The sequence below is a fragment of the Alexandromys fortis genome, unplaced genomic scaffold, assembly GCF_014885135.2.
Source record: "Alexandromys fortis isolate MF-2015 unplaced genomic scaffold, M_Fortis_MF-2015_v1.1 scaffold_63, whole genome shotgun sequence".
Classification (NCBI taxonomy): Eukaryota; Metazoa; Chordata; class Mammalia; order Rodentia; family Cricetidae; genus Alexandromys; species Alexandromys fortis.
Genome location: NW_026067953.1, coordinates 5,181,652 through 5,201,896, shown reverse-complemented (window position 1 = coordinate 5,201,896; position 20,245 = coordinate 5,181,652). Strand labels below are relative to the sequence as shown.

Genomic DNA, 20,245 nt, shown 5'->3' with positions numbered 1-20,245 from the left:
TGCTGAGTATGCAGGCTAGTCCCTTCCTGTGGCCTTCAGAGCCTTCCCAGAGCCTTTCTGGACCTTTGGCCAGGGCTATTGAGTGAGGACACGTCATCCCTTACTAAGCCCGCTGTCTCCGGGGCAGGGAGGGAGATAACTAACTGGCTGCCTGAAACAGCTCCTGTCAGAACAGGCCTTCCCAGCAGGCCTTAGAGCTCTGGTTCCTGACCAGATGGCTTCTGACCTGGATACCTAAGGCTGCAGCTGCCCCAACTGAGGCTCCTTTAGTCCGATCCCTGAGGGCAGAATCAGGCTGCTGGTTCCAGCTTTCCCCCACCCCAGCCTGCTCAGGACTGACTGGGCAAGGAAAGTTTTCTGCTGTGGCGCCACTGAGGGCAAGACAGATGATTATCTTTCCTTGGAAGACCCAGCTGAAGAGAGCCCCTGCTTCAAGACCAGAACAGGGGCCGGCAAGATGACTCAGCTGGTGAAGCCACTCGCCACCAAGCCTGACGACTTGAGTTCCGCACATGGTAGAAAGAGAGAACAGATTCCTGCGAGCATTGTACGCTCACTCTACCTGCAAGCACAGGGATGGATGGATGGATGGATGGATGGATGGATGGATGGATTAATGAATGAATGTAACCATTTTTAAAGGACCAGATTAGGAAGAAGCAAGATGGGCTTCAGGGAAGATTGTTGCAGTGGCCTCTTTTTTCTCTCTCCCTTCCTGTCTTTTAGGACACATCTCACAGCCCACCTTGACATTCTGGGGTATAGGGCTCCCAGTTTTCTTCTAGTGTAGGGAATGACTCCACTATCTGTCATCTGTACAGTAGTATAAATGCAGAATGCTGGACCTTAGGCTGGAAAGTAGGAGGTGAGGATTGAGCAGGATTGAGCTTCAGATAGGGCCTTTTTTTTCTCATTCGGTGCTGGGTTTAGAACCCAGGACCTTGTGCACCGAATTACAGTCCCCTCTAGGAACTTTTAAGCTGTGGTCCTTTTCTTTGCGACATCACTGTTTGATGCTCTAGAGCACGTGGAACATTTAGACAGGGTGGAGAGAGAAGGGCCGTGCGTGTCTCTAGAGTTAGAATCCTTTCGAGTACAGAGCTAGGCTCACAAGTTTAAGTATATAATCTACATCTTTTTTGTAGATTAAATTTTTAGTGTGTGTGTGTGTGTGTGACTGGGCATACAAAGAACACACATGCTACATTGCACATGTGGAGGTCAGAGGATAACTTTAAGGAACTGGTCTTGCCTTTCCCAATAACTTCCAGCTATTGAACTCAGCTGTCTGGCTCTCACAGTAAGCTCCTTCTCCCACGGAGCCCGTCTTGCTGTCCCATGCCCACCCAAACCATAAATATACACACACAAGCCTTTGAAATTTTTCAAATTGGTAGTGAGTGAGTACGGACAAAGATTTTTTTTTTTTTAAATGAGCCTAAAATGTTAAGCCAGGCAGGTAGAGTGATGAGGATATAGCCAGTGGGTCTGTCACCCTTGAGCCACACTAATTCTGTAGAATGGACACAGAGACCTGGCAGCATCCCATTCACCCTGGCCGGTTCTCGGGCTGACATCTCAAGGTGACAAGTTACTGACAGGTAACATGAAAAACTGAAAACGTATCAATCCAGGACCAGCCCAGGGGAAAGCCTACCCAGTTTCATCATGGTCCGTAGACTCTATCTTGAGGGTTTTGATGAAGGAGTGGTATGCCCCTGGCCAGCCATCCTATTTAGGCCTAGGACCCACCGAAGAAAGTTACATTTCCTGACATGAGATGGGATATTCCAGCCATCGTATTAGAAGATTGTGTTAGCCTTACCTGAAGGTAACTGGTCACCGTCAGAGGCCACCCAGGGCAGGGTTCCCCACAGAGAACTGGGTGGCTTCCCCCACACATCGACAGTCTTCCCTTTCGGGGAATTGACTCCATACCAGTCATTTACGTTGTATGTCTTTTTTTCTCAGCTATTGTGTGATTCAAGATTCAATCAACACTGGCATCTCATTCTTCTGCTAGCCCTTGTGGGGTAGCTCGAGGTCTCTGACTGCAGAATCCTGCATTCTTCACTCTGAAAGAGACCTGAAATTCCACCGTGTGCCTCACTGATAGAAGGCAGGGAACCACCCGAGCCTGTCATTCTTTAAGTGGATGCTGTGAGTGAGGGTACTGTTTCATGGATACCTAGGAGGCAAAGGTCAGCCCTCGGGAGCATCCCTGGTATGACACACATCCCAGAGTAGTGTAACCAATGAGCCTTGAACATTAATTCTATCCAAGGCCCAAGGAGCATGGTTATAAGAAGCTGAGGTGGAGAATGTAGTTTTCTGATCTGGAAGAGACTGTGGAGAAATTGCTATCTCTCCCTGTCCTTGATGAATATACCCAGGGGCAGAGTGTTTCCAGGGGCACACGAGGGCCCTGAGTTTTAAGGCAAACTCAGCATAGGTCACAGTGAGTCCGTCCTGGAACTTCCTCAGGTGGGAACAGACGGTAGTAACTCTGCTGGCACAATGGGCCCCTTGCCACCAGTCCTGTGGCTCAGGAATCTACACGTGGGGAGGTCAGAGTTGAGGGGTGGCCCCACCACCTGGCTTGTGTCCGGTGTCATTGTCCTGAAGAAGTGGAAAGGAAGTGGGCAGGGGCCATTGGCTCCGCTCCTCGGGTGGAGGCTAGGAACAGGGTGTGTGACTGTGTGACTCAGTGGCAGAGATACCCTTGTGTTGGCTTTATGGTGTGTTCTTGCTAGCCACAGGCTCTTCGCTCTGTGTCCCTCCACCCCCACCTCCTACTCTCAACTCTGGTCTGTTAATCTGGCCTTTAGACCACCTGGGCAGACTTTCTGGCTCTCCCTGTGAGCCTTTAGGTTCCTGAACAAGACTGTCTGTACCCCTGTCCCCACCACCACCCCAAAAGGGGAGCTGTCTGACTTGAGTGCATGTGGACTACGGATCTGGCAAAGTCCCTAACCTCCTCTCCAGAGGAGAGTACAGAATGTCCTAGGAGCTGACCTCCTGTACCCATGAATGTGGCAACTCCAGACGTTACCTTGGCATTTTCCTCTCAAATAAATTCTGTATTGTTCATATCATAAGAAACCTTGATGTGTGGGCTTGGGGACTTCTGTGTTGACTCTGATTTCTCTGTCTCTTAGGTATTTCCTCATGGCACGCTGAATCATCATCAGCGTTCGCTGGTAGACTTTTATGGGTGACTGTGAACAAGGGCTTCGAGATGTGTATACCTTCAGCTATTAGAGACCGGACATTTGTTTTGAATCAAATAAAATTATCTGGGCCTCTGTGTTATGGGTATATATAGAAAAGGATAGAAAGTTAAGAGTAACTAATTATTGATTAATTTTGAAGAGCTATGTGGATTTTTTTTTTTAATGCAGGGTTCAGAGGTTAGCTGTTCTGACAACATTGCCATTGGAAACAGGTATGGAGAAGATCTGGTTAGAAAAATGGGGTCTGAGCCCGGTGGTGGTGGCACACGGCTTTAATCCCAGCACTCGGGAGGCAGAGGCAGGCAGATCTCTGTGAGTTCGAGGCCAGCCTGGTCTACAAGAGCTAGTTCCAGGACAGGCCCCAAAGAAAGAAAGACAGAAAGAGAAAGAAAAGGAAAAAAGAAAAACTGAGTCTGGGTGCTCGTGCTGGTGACGCATGCCTTTAGTTCTAGCACTTGGGGGGACAGAAGCAGGAGGATCTCTGGGTTCAATGCTAACTTCATCCACAGAGTGAGTTCCAGTTCCAGGACAGCCAGGGCTACACAGAGAAACCCTGTCTCAAAAAAAAAAAAAAAAAAAAAAAAAAAAAAAAGGAAAGAAAAAAAAGAAAAGAAAAATGAAAATGAAAAACTGGGTCTGATCCATAAGGCAAGAAAGCAGCCGTGCTGACAGAGGAGGACCTTGAACTTGGTTCCTTGAAGACCAGGAAGGTCCTTATGGCCTAGCTCCTTAGCTCTGTGTGTGTTTCTTGCAGAGCACACAGGGCAGTGCAGGGAGCACCTCATTTTGGCTACTGAGAAATGGAAGCAGAAGGCAACCTCGACAAAGTCATTTGGGGACAGAGACAGGATTTGAGTTCAGGTTTTCATCTGCAAAGGATATGAGTAATTCTGCATCCTTCCTCTCTGTCTGACAAGGCCTTGGAGACAAGCTAGTGGCTTCCCTGGGTGCGCAACTCTCAGCCTTGTGAGAAGAGAGGAGAGAGGACTGGGGGACGGAGAGGAGGAGACACGAACCCGTTATGTTCTATCATGAGTGTTTTAGGGTACAGTGGGGTGGGGTGCAGGGAGAGGCTGTGCATGAGGATAATGCCGCACCTGGTCACCAGTGAGCTCCGTGATTGACATGGAAAAGTCAGGGGAGGCGCCCATTTGGAATTTAACTCGCTGGTAGAATGTTAAGGGGAATTCTTCTCAAGAAAGCAAATGTAAAACATGTGTTTTTGAGGCTAACATTGTATACTTAATGTATGCATGTATGTTTAAAAAAAAGCGTGGAGAATCCACTCTGGACATTGACTTTGAAGTACAGATATTTATAGACAAGTCAAACCAAACAGACTTGATGCCAGAGAGACACAGATTTGGTGTGGGCTGCTGTTTGCAGGGACAGAGCTGGCTTTCCATGCTGGACCTAGCAGCTCCTGGGACGTGGGGTGTATTTCCTAGCACAGTACATTTGGGAAGTGGGAGTTGGTGATTCGCCTCGTGGCTGTCAGGTGTCCCCAGTATTGTGCAACAGGGAACAGAGGGAGGCTGGTGAAGGTGCTTTCTTATATGCCTGGGACTGTTCCACAGCAGACCATCAGGCCTCCGTTCATCAGTAAAGCACCCACTGGAAGGCTACCATCCTCCCCATGACTCACAAACACACAGGGAGCCGGCAGCTCTAGGCTGTCCCCTGTGCTGGATCGCTTGCATGGGAGATCAACGAGGGTGACATTTCAAAGGACTGCCAGGCAACGGGTTTCCAAGGCCTTCCTTATTTCCTCAGTTTCATTTCTGTTGCTGTGATAAAATACCCGGTTGCACAGCAACTTAGAGAAGAAAGGGTTCATTCCAGCTCAGAAGCCCAGGATGCAGTCCATCACTTCAAGGATGTCACGGCGGCAGGAGCTCGAGAGAGCTGTTCGCATCACATCCATGGGCAGCGGCAGAGGAAAATAAAAATGCTTGCTTGCTTGTGGCACCTCACTTTCTCTATTCTGTTTTTCTTTTTTTTTCCCTAGAATGCTTAAATTTATTTGTATAATTAATATTCTCTCCTTTAACTTTTTATTTATTTGTTTGTTTGTTTATTTATTTAAGATTTCTGTCCCTTCCCCACCATCGCCTCCCATTTCCCTCCTCCTCCCCCCATCAAGTCCCCCTCCCTCATCAGCCCAAAGAGCAATCAGGGTTCCCTGCCCTGTGGGAAGTCCAAGGACCACCCACCTCCATCCAGGTCTAGTAAGGTGAGCATCCAAACTGCCTAGGCTCCCACAAAGCCAATACGTGCAGTAGGATCAAAGAACCTATTGCCATTGTTCTTGAAGAGTACTTAAAAGGATTTAATCAAACCCCATCTGTAAACTTGAAGCAAATAGGAAGTAAATATTCAATAAGTTTAGGTTCACTATTTTTTATTTTTCAATTTATTTTATTTATTTACATCCCACATCCTTTAACGAATCAAGACAATTCCTCAGTCATACCCACAACCCGGTCTAGGCAATTCCTCATTGGGAATCTCATCCTACCTGACTTTAGATCATGTCACGTTTACAGCTAACACTGATCATCATACCTATGCATACTCACTGGCCTGGCAGCTCCTCCTCTAGGATTCATTGTGGGAAAAATGATGATCTCTGTATGTGGGGGTTGGGTTATTCAGTCTGAGTGTGTTGACAGTAGAGACAACTGGAGCTAAGTAAGTACCGGCATGAGAGAAAGAGGCAAAGTCATTAGGTATTGATTGCTTGTGACACTGTACAACCGGCACTCACTCTATGGCTGTTTATTGAGGGCCTACTATGTGGTAGGTAGAGAGTAGGTGGGAAGCATATGGTACCCTTAAGACCCACGCAATCGCCAGGCGGTGGTGGCGCACACCTTTAATCCGAGCTCTTGAGAGGCAGAGGCAGACAGATCTCTGTGAGTTCGAGGCCAGCCTGGTCTACAAGAGCTAGTTCTAGGACAGGCTCCAAAGCTACAGAGAAACCCTGTCTCGAAAAAACAAAAATCAAAACAAAACAGAAAAAGACCAATGCAATCTGAACCCTCTCGGAGCTCAGAGTTTTGTCACAGAGACAGATTCTATGCGATGGGAAGCAGGTAAAGCAGGCCCAGCATGCTTGTGGTCCAGCATCATGTTAAATGCATGGAAAGTCCAGGAAGTTTGAATCCCTGCATGATAGAACATGACTGCCCTTTGTCTACGTTGTGTATGTGGTTTTTAAGTAATCCACGATGACCATTATGTTGTTGTAATAGAAAAGTGAATTTCTGGGTCGTGAGTTTGATGCTTGAGACACACATGGTAGAAGAAAAGGCCTGCCTCCGCCAAGCTGTATTCTGATCCCTACACATGGACACACACACACATCCACACACTAAATAATAACTGTGAAAAAATTAGAGGATTGGCATCCTAGGAAGAAAAGACTCAAGTTCTAGATCCCATTCTTCCTTTGAATCTTCTGGGAGGCCTTGACTGGGTGTGAGGGAGAGAGGGCAGGGAGATGCCTGAATCTCCCCTGGCATAACCAGTGGACTAAGGGCTGCCAGCTCAGAGTTCCAAGGTCTCTCGCCCTTCCTGTGGACACTGGGGAACTCTCCCACAGGTCCCGTGAGATACAGCTGTAGCCAGGCTACAGTGCTGGCATCCGGGTCCCTGAGCACTTTTAGTCTTTAGAGTTGATCCTCTGGGAATCTGCTGATGTAACCTGATGGGAGGAAAAAAAGTTTCTGCGTTGGGTATATGATAATTAAATTAGGGAAGCGCCTTTTGCCCAGCAAGACTGGTTTCCCTTGAGCAACTCAGCCAGATCTCAGTGCAACCCAAGAAAGGCAGCTCCGTCCATGGAGTTCTGCACAGGTGCCTAGCCCTATAGTCAAGCACTTTGCCGATATCTTTCAGGCGAAGGCTCATGACACCCATACGAGTTTACCATTGCCAGGGGTTGCTTCTAACCCTGAGCTCAGAAGTTGGAAAGCCAGAGAGGGTCACCTGTGGTGCTTCACACTGGGGCGCAGACTCCAGGCTGTCACTTGGGAGGCAGTTTTCCAACCTCTGCTCTGTGCTGCCTCCCTTTCCAAGAAGTGAGCCTGCCTGAGCCTGTAAAGCCCCCGATATCAGAAGTCAGGAGTCTGGGGGATTCAGGCCGGGAGCCTGGAGAAGGCAGAACAGAAGGTGATTACACTGTTTCTGAAAACTCTGCGCAGAGAAAGCTGGTCTAGCCGCCTTGCTGGGCTTGTCAGTGACCATGGAGATTTTTACAGGGGAAGAGAGGAGCAAACCCCTCTGTGCTGTATGGCCATTCTCCTCTGTGGGCAGTCAAAGGGCAGGTCCTCCAGTGTTCCTACACATGTCTCCCGGAAGAGTAATACTTACACAAAGATCTGACCTTTACTTCTCTTTTAATCTGAAATATTCTCCTTGCTCGACTCCAGTTTTACTTATTTGTCAGATATTAATGTATAAGACACGGGAAGCATGAAGGATACACAGGAAACCGTAAGGTGAAGACCAAAGTCTTTTCTTTTCATCATTGAAACAATGCCCCAGTGTGACAGCTACCGGGTTCTGTAAGTCCAATTCCGTAACAGTTCACTTTCTTCCAGTTCTTCCTCTATATTATTGACCAGATTTATCTTCCGAAGATACTGCTTTCAGGATCTCATTACGGACTAACCATAGAATATTCCTCGACTCCCCATTGTCCAGGTGAAACCCAAACTTGTAGGTTAGGACTCCAGATTCCTCATGGTCTGGCTCTAACCTTACACTCCCGCTGCCCTTCTAGTACTCCTTGAATGACTCTTTGCTCAGATGCACCAACCTGTCCCCTGGGCCCCTGTGCTCTTGGCTGCTTAACTCTCAGCGTTTCTTGTCCCCTCCACCCCTTTCCTTTCTCTGAAGTTCGTTTCCTTCTGGGTACTATTCCTTTGCCCAGGACCTCTATGCTCAGCAGGCACTCTACCACTGAGCAACTATGCCCTGGGCGCTTAGGATGGAGCTCAGCTGCTAAGTGTTCACTTGCCTAGAATGTGTGATGTTCTGGGTTCCAACATCAGCATCGCATAAGAGTATAGGCACAGTGGGGTATGGTGGTGCACACCTTTAACATCAGCACCCAAGAAACAGAGATAGGCAGATCTCCATGAGTTCAAGGCCAGCCTGGTCTGCACAGAAGCCTATATTATGAGTCAAGAACTCTACTGAACTACATTCCCATTTTTCTTTGTAAGCTCTCAGCTCTTGTCTTAGGATTATCTTTTTGTTTTAAAATGTATTATTTTTAGTGGTAGGTGTGTGTGTGTGTGTGTGTGTGTGTGTGTGTGTGCACATGCCATAACACACCTGTGGGTCTCTGACATCTGAGAATGAGCTCAGGTCACCATGATTACAGGGCAAGTTCCTTTAGTAGCTGAGCCATCTCATCTGCCACCTTCTAAATATTTTTAGTTTTGCCATGATCATAGAAAGTGCTAGGATAGCATTTAGTGGGTGGAATGCATTCATTTAGGGGTACTTCAAGCAGGGTTTTAATCCTCCCTGTGGTTTCCCTGGGTAGATTGTACAATATTCCCACTATACAGGTAGCAGCACTAAGCAGCAGAGAGGTCACATGACTTCCCCAAGCCCTGACCATCCAGCTAGGGCTACCCAGCTGCTGTGATTACACTTCTTGTCAGTCCTGTGTCTTCTATTTGATTTTTCTTTGAGTGAGAGGCAGTGTCTCCTATAACCTAGGCTGGCCTCCCTTGAACTTCCTGCGTAGGCAGGGACGGTCTTGACCTTGTGATCCTCCTGCCTCCACCTCCTGAATGCTAGGATGACAGCTGTGTGCCACCTGTGTTTCGATTATGGGATGCTGGGGCCTGAATCCAGGGCTTTATGGATAGGCAAGCATTATACCAACAGAATCCCAGCCATATTGCCAGCCTTGGCCTTTTAAATAGGTGAAATGTTGGTTAAAAAAAAAAAAGTTAAAAGTTGAAGTTGTTGGGTTTGGCGGGGAAGCCGTTGGGGGCATAAGATTTGAGAGTTCAAAGACACCCATCATCTATGTAGGGATACCCTGTCCCCAACACTAGCGACTGATGTAGCTCAGGAGTGGATCACTTACTTAAGAGTGTTCATGTTCCAATCTTGTGCTTGTGAAGATGTCTGGTGCTTACTGGCTGCTTCCGTGCCTCTTCAGTCATCTCAAAAGACACCTTGGCTTCCCCATGGTCACTGTGGCAGGTGGGGGCAGGGAAGGAGACTTCCTGTGGTCTTCATGTCCCAATTTCAGCTCAGAGAGCAGACCCAGTGTTTCGTTTCTCAAACCGTGGTTGAGCTGAGGGGCTCATGGTAGTTAATCAAAAGCCTGAGTGTAAATCTACAGTGAGAAACCCAACTTAGAGAACTGGGAAGGGAAGCTGAGAGCCACAGGAAATACCAGCTAGCCCCTGGTCGCTGTGCGGCACTGTTCAACGTCAAGAGCAGGTTTAATGATCTCAAGGTTACTAGACAAGACTTGGAAGATAACCCCACCCCCATCTCCTGTGATCCAAACCCTCAATTCACTGCTACCCCATCTCTGGTTTCAAGGGAACTCTTTAATTCCTTAGAGATGTTAACTCAGCCCTCCCGGCTGGCTGGGAGCCCGATGGGTTTCCCCCACCTCCACACTTTGCATATCTATACAGCATCCTGTACCAGAGGTTTAACTGGGAGCACATTCCAGGGTTGGTAGGCGGAGTGTCTAGGAAGCAGAGGCTAGCCCCTGAATGTTGTCAGAATGATGAAGTCTGAGGCGAGGTGGCCGCTGGGCTCCCTGCTCTACTAACTTCCATTCTAAGAAGGTAAGGCACAAACCGCTTTTCAGTGTTATCCTTGGGAACAAGATAAATCAAGGTGGGGAAGGGAGGCAGGGACCGGGTTCTGGAGGGAGGGTGGATCACACAGAGTATCGAGGCTGTGTGAGTACTCCATTGACTGGGAGTTTTCTGCAGATATAGTGGAAGTGTGAAGGACCAAAGAGTCCTGAAGAAGACCAGTCTGGCTACCTGGAATGAGCCCCTGGGGAGGGGCATGGCCAGGGGAAAAGGATGGCCACACTAGGCTGACCTTATAGGTTTCACTTTCTGCACGCCCTCAGGGCTAGTTCTCTCTCCAAAGTCCTTGAGAGGGCTACCTTCAGGTTCCAGTGTGACGTGAACCTGCACACTGTCCCTGTAGTGTCTGTCTTGTTGTAGCCCATAATAATCCCAAAAGAGAGAGTCTACCACCCTGAAAGATGACTCGTGGAGAGGCTGAACCTTCTGTTCAAAGTTGCTGGGTCTGAGAGTTCCCTTTACCCCTCTGCCTGCTACCTGAAAAGAACCAATCAGAGAAGGCTGCTCCTTCCCATCTTTAGGGATGGCAAGCTAAGCTGATTGCACCTGAGAGCCTGCTGCTGGGTCCTAGCTCTCCCTCACCTCACTTGAGGCCCAGGTCCCTCATCATAAATTGTACGTACTTTGGCAATCTTACCAAAAGCAATCTACAGATTCAACGCAATGCCCATCAAAATCCCAGCAAAATTCTTCAAAGACCTCGAAAGAACGGTACTCAGCTTCATATGGAAAAGCAAAAAACCCAGCATAGCCAAAACAATCCTGCACAATAAAAGAACTTCTGGAGGCACCACAATCCCTGACTTCAAACTCTACTACAGAGCTACAGTACTGAAAACAGCCTGGTATTGGCATAAGAACAGACAGGTAGACCAATGGAACCAAATAGAAGACCTGGATATCAATCCACACATCTTCGAACACCCGATCTCTGGCAAGGAAGCAAAAAAAAAAAAAAAAAAAAAAAATCAAATGGAAAAAAGAAAGCATATTTAATAAGTGGTGCTGGCATAACTGGATATCAACATGTAGAAGAATGAAAATAGACCCATATCTATCACCATGCCCAAAACTCAAGTCCAAATGGATCAAAGACCTCAGCATAAAGCCAGCCACACTGAACCTTATAGAAAAGAAAGTGGGAAGTACACTTGAATGCATTGGCACAGGAGACCACTTTCTAAATATAACCCAGCAGCACAGACACTGAGAGAAACAATTAATAAATGGGACCTCCTGAAACTGAAAAGCTTCTGTAAAGCAAAGGACACTGTCAACAAGACAAAACGACAGTCTAAAGAATGGGAAAAGATCTTCACTAACTCCACATAAGACATAGGTCTGATCTCCAAAATATACAAAGAATTAAAGAAATTGGACACCAAAAGATCATATAATCCAATAAAAAATGGAGTACAGATCTAAACAGAGAACTCTCAAGAGAGGAATCTAAATGGCTGAAAGACACTTAAGGAAATGTTCAACATCCTTAGTCATCAGAGAAATGCAAATCAAAACAACTCTGAGATTCCATCTTATACCTGTAAGAATGGCCAAGATCAAAAACACTGATGACAACTTATGCTGGAGAGATTGTGGGGAAGACTTCTGCATTCCTGGTGGGAATGTAAGCTGATACAAGCCCTTTGGATGTCAGTGTGGTGATTTCTCAGAAAATTAGGAAACTTCCTCAGGACCCAGTAATACCACTTTTGGGTGTATATCCAAAGGATGCTCAATTGTGCTACAAGGACATGTGCTCAACTATGTTCATAGCAGCTTTGTTTGTCATAGCCAGAACCTGGAAACAACCTAAATGCCCCTCGACCGAAGAATGGATAAGGAAAATGTACAATGGATTACTACACAGCAGAAAAAATAATGACATCTTGAATTTTGCAGGCAAATGGATGGAGCTAGAAAACATTATATTGAGTGAGGTAACCCAGACCCAGAAAGACAATTATCACATGTACTCACTCATTGGTGGTTTTTAAACATAAAGCCAGCCTACAGACCATAACCCCAGAGAACTTAGACAACAATGCAGACACTAAGAGAGACTTACATAGACCTAATCTACATGAGAAGTAGAAAGTAGAAAAAGACAAGATCTCCTTAGTAACTTTCAAGCATGGAGACCTTGGGGGAGGGTTAAAGGGGGTGGGGAGAGGCAGGGAGGGGGAGCAGAGAAAAATGTAGAGCTCAAAAAAAAAAAAACCCATTGTTCCTAGGACTCTGTTAAAAAAAAAAACTATATATACTTCAAAAACTTCTTGGCATACATAGCTCAAGAGGACAGGCCAGGAGATCCAAGCCTCCACAAGGTAGGGACTTGAGTGTAGGGCTATTTTGTTTATGTTTCAACAAATAAAGTTTGCCTGAAGATCAGAATGCAGAGCTGAAGACCAGGGAGTGGTGGTACACACCTTTAATCTCAGGATTCCGGAGCAGCCGGAAGGAGTTAAAGGCCACAGTGGGCAACACAAGATTAAATATGCTAAAAGAGAAACAGAGTTCACACAAAGGCAATTCCAGCATTTGGGATCCTATGCCTTTAATCCCAGCACTAGGGAGGTGGAGTCAGAAGTGTGTGACTGGGTGGAGAGAGGAATATAAGGCAGGAGGAGACAAGAGCCCATAGCAGTCTGAGGTTTGGTGGAGACAAACGGAGCCTGGAGATGCAGTCTGTGGATAGGATCGTCCCCTCCATCTGAGCATTGGTAAAGGTAAAAAAAACTCTCTCTGACTGGCCTCTCTGCTTCTCTGATCTTCAGCATTATCCCTATGTCTAATTCTAGGTTTTTATTATTGAGACCAACTAGAATTCTTACTTCACCTGAGTGATGTGGACTTTGTATGGCCCAAGATCAGTTCAGCTTGGAGAGATGCTTTTTAAGGAAAGAGTGTAAACTGGCTGGTGGTGGCATAGGCCTTTAATCCAGGTACCCGAGAAGTGGAGGCAGGCAGATCTCTGAGTTTGAGGCCAACCTAGTTGGTCTACAGAGACTTCCAGGAAAGCCAGGGCTACACAGAAAGACCCTGTCTCAGAAAACAAAACAAAAAACTATTATACCCAAATCCGTGAAGTCTCCCAAAGCCAATAAGGAGACTGAGTCCTGTATGTAAAAGCAAAAGAACCTTTATGCAAGTCTGCAAACTCGGTCTCTCCACATGTCCAACGTATTGGAATAAACAGAGAGCCTCGAGCTCAGAGTTTTTTTTTTTTTTATAGTAATAAAGGTAGGGGTGAGGGGTTTCTGAGGTTCAGGACCCCTGATTGGCTGATATTTATCTAGGGGTGACCTGGTGTGTGTGTGTGCTGGCTGGTGATCCTATCTACAGTGGTTGGAACCTTAGGCATTTCCTTTGGATGGTCTGTTCTTGGGTGGTGCTTAGTTTATGGTCCTTTCTGCCACCAGGTATTGCTTCAGGGTAAACTGCTGAGACTCAGGCCTCTATTAAACAACCATTATCACCTGCCAGAGTGGCTGAGTCCCACACTGGCAAGTGGTAATGGTTGGAAGTAAAGAACTTCCTTTGGGTGGTCTGTTCATATTTAGCTTATCATGGCTGGCTCTTACAAAAACAACGACAAACCAAAAAGTCAAGAGTGTAAAATACAAACACGAAAGTATGGGGCAGTGGAGGAGGGCTTCCTAGAGCGTCTCAGGTCTTGGGTTCAATGCGCTATGTGCAGCACCAAAAACCCAAAACAACAAATAAAAACCACAGCAAAGTGGAAGGGTGAGCACTTATTTCAAGTGATAAAAGAAAACAAAAAAAAGTATATGCTTAAAGGCCTGACAGTTGAAATATTGAAAAAAACAGAAAATAACATGCTATTACCTAATTACCTCCGTAATGTGCTTCGGCGTTGCTTTCTCGTGCACTTCCTGGACTGTGAACTCTAATTATTTCTCCGTAGACCCTGATTTTGGAATACTATTTTCTGCATGGAGAACTAGGAAGCTAATTTGTTCATTGCCCTGACGTGGTTGGTTGGGATATTTTGTTGTTGTTTGAACAATAATAGCTTAGAGAAACATTAAGCATCGTAACGGATTATTGCTAATGCCATGTAAGCTTTTAAGGAAACGGTGTCAGTTTTGGCAAAATTTCTTTTTTTATAGCACTTTTAAGATGATTTTTTTTTTTTTTTTTTTTTGTACAGTGACTTGTTTGAAACACAGAAAGTCTCTGAGAGCTTTCTCTGACAGGAAACAGATAAAATGTGTAGCGCCGTGTCTGTCATGTAGTAACTACTCAGTGAACAGCCTTGTGGCTCTCCTCGTTTCTTCTTGAGCACTGGCCTTAGACTGTATGCTTCAGGGTGCCTGTCTGAGAGACATTGTGTTCTCCCTTGCCCCCCAGGAATGAGCTCACTGCCAGTTAAACTGTAGACCTCAGTGAGGGGTCATGCTCACCTCTGGTTAGTGCACAGATGTCTTCCGATATCCATGGATTCCCTACAATCAATTTCCCATTTATTTATTTATTTATCTATTTATCTATCTATCTATTTTGGTTTTTTGAGACAGGGTTTCTCTGTGGTTTTGGAGCCTGTCCTGGAACTAGCTCTTATAGACCCTCGAACTCACAGAGATCCGCCTGCCTCTGACTCCCGAGTGCTGGGATTAAAGGCGTGCGCCACCACCGCCCAGCCTCAATTTTCCATTTATAGTTCCCCATCTACTTGCAGGACTCTACATGCATGGCCTCACTTTACTAACTAGAGCAGACCTTAAAAGTGCTTGGTAAAGTTTGCAATTTGGGTCTTTTCTCTTAAGCCATTTTAATCTTAGGAAGTCTTGTCACTAAATCTGTCCACATGTCGTTTTTCTATTTTATTCTGTTGAAAAGTTTTATTGTAGAAATTTCTATGGGTAGGCAATGAGACTCCATCCATCACTAACTCAGTATGGGTGTTCGTCAAGGTACCTCCGGCCACAGGCAACAGAAAAGTCATCTCAGACTTCTAACCACAGAGATCTGTTGGCTTCTGTATTGAGTTTTCCATCAGGATGGTTCATTTTTAGTTATCTTAGAGCCTTTGTAGTGATGGTGGGGCTGGATTTTCCTACCCACAGGGCTTGTAGATTTCATTTTCTTCTAACAGTAGTAATAGTTTTGTTTTGAGGTGGTATATGCGAGTGTGTGTGTGTGTGTGTGTGTGTGTGTGTGTGTGTGTGTTGAGACAGACTCATCCTACAGTCCCTCAGACTCAATGCAATTCTCCTGCCTCAGCCTCCTAATACTAAGATTACACAGGTAATCCAGGAGTCACTGGAAAATGGCCTTAATCCCCCAGGGCAATGCCCCCAGTGACCTCAGGAGTGCCGCAAAGCCCTGTCCTTGGCTCTGCATCAGTTCCCACCACACCACACTAGGGACTCGGGTTCTAACATGGAGCCACATTTATTTTAAATATTTTGTCTGTGTGCACCACGTGGCTCCCACGCCCACTGAGGATAGAAGAAAGCACTGGCTCCCCTGGATCAGAGGTGAAGATGGGTGTGAGCTACTGTGTGAGCACTGGGGTTCAAAGCCTGGTCCTCCGGAAGAGTGGCCAACAGTCTTGACTGCTGAGCTCTAGGCCAGGGTCTTAGCTTTTTATCTTACTCCACCCTACCTATGAGAAGTCACTTGACTTCTTAGCCTCGGTGACTGTCCTCTGTCCACAGGGATGGCTGGACCTTCCTTGTGAAAGATGGGCAGTAAACGATGAATTAATAATGCAGGGAGGATTGCTGGCACAGTGCCCGGCCTGCAGGGACCCCAGAGAGCCGTGCAGCTGGAGCACTCTGCCCGAGATTCCTTGGATGGCGTCCTTGAGGACTTGCTGGCCATTGTTTTGACGGCTGTTGTTCCTAAGCACTAACTGTCTTCAGGCAAAACTGACATTGTTCGTGGTTCACCCCAGGGAAACTAGGAGTTGGGTGGTGTTTAGACAGTCTACCAACTCCAGGTTTCTCACCAATGGTGGATTGTCTCTGCCAGCTGTGCTGCTAGGGGAGACGGCAGGTGAGGCTTGCTTCCGAAGTCTAGTTCCCGCCCACACCCTTCCACGGAGACTCACCGGGAGGAGAGCTGTGGAGCAGCTGGCCCTCCAGCGGGACCCTGTTCAGACCTCTCCATTTATTTGGCTGGAATTGGAGTTTTGCATTGTGATGTTAGATTTTCAAAAGCCTTACACCACCGGTCAACAAGATGGCTCATCTCATAAAGGTGCTTGCTGCCAATTGCTATGACCCGAGTTTGATCCCTGGGACCCATGTAGTGGAAGAAGAACCAAGTCCTACATGGTGCCCTCTGACCTCCACACGTGTCCTCATATGCACCCACACATAAACATGAAGTAATAAATGTGATGAAAGAAAACCAATTATTTATAAGAAAGAAAAACTTAGAAAACAACACTAAAAGTCTAGTATTGTATCACACGTGGGAACAGAACGGCTCTGTGAAGCTGTGTGTGTCCGTGCACACCTTCAATCCCAGCACTGGAGAGGCAGAGACAGGTGGATCTCTGTGAGTTTAAGGCCAGCCTGATCTACATTGGGAGTTTGAGGCCAGCCTGGTCTACATAGTAAGAGCCTGTCAAAAAACCCAAAGCAAACCTAAGAAGTAAAATTAACCAAAAACTAAAGAAAAGAGACTCAAAACAATTTCCAGAACTCTGGGGGAGAAGGGGCTTAAAGTTAATAATTCTTGGTAGATCCAGAAACATGGATAAAGCCGTGATAAACACGACAAGGCCCACAGATTGCTAATGGTGGGTGGCAGTGGCCTTTGCCTGTCAATATTGCCAGACTGTCCTTTCTCCATATGAAACAAAAATATTTTTTTTGTGTCTCAGACAACAGAAACAGTGGACAAGGTATTCATTAGTTTATGCAAGAAGCTGAAAATATGAAAGATTTTCCTTAAATGAAGACCGGGAGAGGCCGGGGCCCAGAGTAGAGCGGACTCACGTCCTGTCTGTGTTTCTCATTCATTCCGCAGTGAGCCAGCAACTAACTTTCCTGTTTTCGCTTTTGATTAGCTAGAGCCTCCGCCTGCGCCTCTTTGAGCATGCGTCTTTCCCGTGGCTTCTTTTCCAAGGATCCAAAGCAGTTTAAAACTACATCACGTTCAGATCTCTGACCAGGCTCTAATATGAAGTACTTGTGTGGGGACTTAAAGAGAAATCCCTCAGACAGATTTGAAACTCCAAACTCCTACCGTGTCTTGAAAATGATAGTCGGATAAACGAAGGGAAAGGGGGACCACTTAGCCCCCCGTCATCAGGCTTTTAGTAGCGGCGGTGGCGGCAGACAGTTCGGTTTGTAAAAACAGAAGAGCGACAATTCTCTACTTAATGTTAAACAGGAAACCGAAAGCAATCTGTAGCCCTGTGGTGAGTTCGAAGGAACCTGCTCTTTATCAGGGCTGGAAAAAGCCAGCAGACGGTTCATCTATTTGCTTAAGATGATAATGTCTTCCTGAAAACCTGAGCCCAAACCTGACCTCTGGAATGAAGCAGGGTCTGCAGCATCAGGTTTCAAGGCAACCTGTCCACTCCAGGACCAATGGCCACTTAGAAGCAAACTGTAGAGCTCTCCAAGAGTGGCGCGGTCACTCATCCAACATGTGCGTATGAATATTCTTTCTGAAGACCTGGGCTTCATTTTAAGGTCAGCCTTTGGTTTCTAGAGAATATAATTTGCTGTTATTTTTAGGGCTTCATGATTGCTCGTAATAACTAATGAAAAAAATACAGCAGAGAAATAAATGTGTAACAGCTGCGTCTGCTTAACTTGATTAAAGGCAGTAAAAAAAAAAGTAAACAGAAGACGAATGTGACTATAGACAACAGGGACAAGTATCCCTGTCATTCTGAGAAGTCTTACAGACCAAACTTGCCGCACGTTGGAAGGCTGGCCGGGTCTGTGTTTAAAGTTTACTTTACTGTTTGTCTTGAGTGGGATCAGTGTTGTAGTGAATAATTTATAGCCAGCATGAATGAGCTCATTAGTCACCTTTTCAGACTTTAAATGAGTTTTGTGGTTGTCATTACTCGAGCCTTCTGTTCAGCCGCCGAGCAAAATGACAGCTTGGCAGTTGGCTGCCTTGTCGTCGGGGGCCGCCTGTTCCCCTTCAGGTCTGTGCTGGCTTTTGTGTTTCATTGAAACCTTGCCTTGCTTGCCCTGTGCCGGGCCAGGGACTCTCACGTTTCAGGGCCTTATGTACTTGAAGGCTCAAAGAGAAGTGTGTGGGGGAATTTAAAAAAATGTCTTGGTGGTATCTGCCAGAGATAATGAACTGATGGTTGGAAGGCATCCCTTACCCCCACCCTTGTTTGTGTGCATAGGTGTTCTGTGTGTGCCTGTGTGTGTTTCTATAGCAACTAGTGTGTAGTATTTCCTTTGTGTTTGATGTAATAGTTGAGTTCTTCAAAAGCAGAGCAAACTGGGGAGTGTTTTGTAGCAGCTGAGCTGGGCTCTGACCTGGCAGGCATTTTAGGCCGGGGTTGTGGTTGGAGTCTCGGGAGAGAGGGGTTGCATTGTCTTGTTCCAGTTCTGAATAAGAAGGTGATCTGGATAAAGAACCTCGGCGCACAGCAAAGCTACTGTTTGGGGTATGCAGGGGTAATCGAACCTGTATTGTTCCTACAGAGGGGTTGACCAGAAGACCTTTTGAGATCCCAGCAAGGAGATGAGGAGATGGGTTAATCCTAAGGGGCTTGAAAGCATGAGGAGCTGAGTTGGGATCTCTAGCACAGTTGGGATCTTTGTAACTGGGATACAAAGTTAGGTGTGGTAACACCTGTCTGTAATTCCAGCGCTGGGGAGGCAGAGGCAGGCAGATCCCTAGAGTTCATGGCCCTGCTAGCCTGGACGAACTGGTGAGCCCCAGGAATCAGTAAGGAGACCTTACCTGAAAGAATAAGGTGCAGAATGACTAAGAACACACACACACACACACAGCTCCCAGGCAACATACAGGCCCAGGAGTTTCTTCCGCAGAACACACCGATAAGAGAAAGTGAATCTTGGAGTCTGCCTTCTTGCCGTACCATTTGAGATATTCCTGCAAGGTTGGTGTGTGTGCAAGCCTAGCCTGGGTATGCAGTGGTAGTGGGGTTTTGAATTAAATATCACAGGCCCATCTCTCTCCATTTGAACTTGGCCCAGGCAGCTCCTATGGGCTCTGATGGCTCTGATGCACTCATTCCCAGACTTGAACTCTACCCTGACTCCAGGACACTGTGATATGTACACATTGGTCCTTGGGTGGCCCCTGCCAGCCGAGTGCCTAGACCCCTGTTCTGAACACACTTTGACATTTCCTCTGAGCAATGGACACTAGTGGCTGCCCTGAGCAGTGTGGGCAGCACCCCTTCCTGGGATCCATATTGTTGGCTCACTGACCCAGCCCTGTGTGAGGCACACAGATGCTTGGTGTTCCTCTTTGGAAGGAACGCCAACTTAAAAAGGATGTCTGGTTGTTTGGAGGCCAAATCTTTGAAACCAGTCACAGTCACACGACTTGAGTACAGAGATGTGGGGTGCTGTTGAACGCACCCCCAGACACAGCGAGCAGGCTGTGTGGTTACTTCCTTCCCAGCCTCCACCAGCTGAGATGAGGACCTCACATGCTGTCGTACCTCACGGTTTATGGGCACCTTTTGCTTGTGCTGACTCACAAGATTAACGGTGTGGGGAAGGTTGTGGGTGGCTCAGGGGTAAAACACTTGCCTGGCATCCATCAGGTTCTGAAGCGAAAATCCCAGCACTACAGGCAGAAAAGGATCTTAGTGGCATAAAATAGCTGAGAAGATAGATCATTCAGGATGTTGTGAGTTTTATCCTCAGGACCCCACCCCCTGGGGGTGGCACCTGCTTGCAATCTCAGTGCTGGGGCAGTAGAGACAGGAGGATCCCTGGGGTTTGCAGGCGGGCCAGTTGAGCTTACTTGGCAGGCTAGTGAGAGACCCTGCCTCAAAAAATAGTGTTTGATACCAAAGGAACAGACTATCCTCTGACCTCCACATGTATAGATACACAAATGCATACCCACCTCTACACACACACGCAGAGGCACACACATACACACAGAGGCACACACATACACACAGAGGTACAGCAGGGGGTTCAAAATAGA

The 20,245-nt window shown here is 46.8% G+C and overlaps 1 protein-coding gene across 6 annotated transcripts in view; it reads left to right on the top strand.

The window, feature by feature from the left end:
* Foxn3 (forkhead box N3) overlaps positions 1-20,245 on the top strand; it is a 370,445-nt gene that overhangs the window by 132,887 nt on the left and 217,313 nt on the right. The window contains exon 1 of one of the 6 annotated variants that reach the window (XM_050151434.1): positions 17,258-17,731. The exons of 4 other annotated variants lie outside the window; for them this stretch is intronic. The gene's annotated coding sequence lies outside the window, so the exon portion shown is untranslated. Of the gene's footprint in view, positions 1-17,257; positions 17,732-17,753; positions 17,776-20,245 lie in introns of those variants that run through there. One more of the 6 variants, XM_050151433.1, reaches the window with a different exon arrangement.